The sequence below is a fragment of the Gossypium raimondii genome, chromosome 7 (genome assembly GCF_025698545.1).
Source record: "Gossypium raimondii isolate GPD5lz chromosome 7, ASM2569854v1, whole genome shotgun sequence".
In the NCBI taxonomy this organism is placed as follows: Eukaryota; Viridiplantae; Streptophyta; class Magnoliopsida; order Malvales; family Malvaceae; genus Gossypium; species Gossypium raimondii.
The window spans coordinates 47,811,327-47,812,530 of record NC_068571.1 but is presented as its reverse complement, the minus strand read 5'-3'; the positions used below and the strand labels follow the sequence as shown (position 1 = coordinate 47,812,530).

Genomic DNA, 1,204 nt, shown 5'->3' with positions numbered 1-1,204 from the left:
TAAAAATTTATTTTTAAGGTATTTTATATTTATAAACTATGTATTTAAATTGTTTTCTATGTTATATTTAGAAAAAAATGATATTTTCTATTTACGTGCTAATTTTCATGATTAAAACTCTATAATAAAATAATAATATTTTAGAACTTAAAATTATTATTTATTAAAATTTAATTTAAAATTATTAAAAACTGTATAAGGAACTAGTATTTTAATTTAATAACCTATCGTTGCGGGCTTCAAGTTTCCTTTTTCTGTATTTATTTTTTTTAGTAAATATATTGCGTCGCATACGCAACAAGGGGATGTAGCTCAGATGGTAGAGCGCTCGCTTAGCATGCGAGAGGTACGGGGATCGATACCCCGCATCTCCACAATTTTGAAATTAAACTAAACCTGATGGATAAAAAGCAGGGGCCTGTTTCCTTTATCATGAACCGGTCTCTCGTAAACCTCAGGGATATTGGAGTGATCCATTGTTCTTGGGTGAACCACAGCACTATTCCCTGTGGCTATTTGTGGTTCAGTAAATGATGGAACAATTATTTAGATTTTTCTAATTTATTAAATAGTTGTCAAAAGTTATTTTTGTCAATTTTATTTTTTTATTATAAAATTAAATTTATGATACTTATTAATTTAAATTATTCCAATCTTTATATGCATTATTTAAAAACAAAATAAAAATATCTATTGAGTCTTAGTTCGATTGACATCGGTATCGTTGTTAGAGCAGGAGGCCATGAGTTCGAGTGTACTGAAACGCATTATTCTCTTATTTAAAGTTTAAGGAGGGACTATGGGTAATTTTTGACATTGTATCAAAAATAAAAATAAAACAAAAGTTAAAACACTCATCTCCAAATAAATCATGTTCAAATCTTAAATTACCTTAGGGGTGCATATATTGGTCATTTTCTTTAAATATATCATTTAAATTAAAATAATAATAATAATTAATAAATTTATTTTTATTTATTTTAATTAATAAATAAACATAACATAATAATTTACAAGAAAATTAATTAAAATGTAGCATAATAAAAAAGTAATATTAAGCATATTAAAATATACATAAATTATTTCTATTTATTTTCATTCTTTTTGCTAATTTCTTTTCCCTTTTTTCATTTTCATTTTTTTGGGTAAAGCAACTTTTAGTCCTTAAACTTTTATCATTTTTACCATCATGATTCCAAACTGT

At 24.8% G+C, this 1,204-nt stretch overlaps 2 non-coding genes across 2 annotated transcripts; both read left to right on the top strand.

Annotated features, from left to right (window-relative positions):
* Positions 1-301: 301 nt before the first annotated feature.
* On the top strand, positions 302-374 carry TRNAA-AGC (transfer RNA alanine (anticodon AGC)). Its single transcript has one exon. It is a non-coding gene; the product is annotated as a tRNA-Ala (tRNA).
* Positions 375-404: 30 nt separating this feature from the next.
* Positions 405-544, top strand: LOC128042755 (small nucleolar RNA snoR74). Its single transcript, XR_008198267.1, has one exon. It is a non-coding gene; the product is annotated as a small nucleolar RNA snoR74 (small nucleolar RNA).
* The last annotated feature ends 660 nt before the right edge of the window (positions 545-1,204 follow it).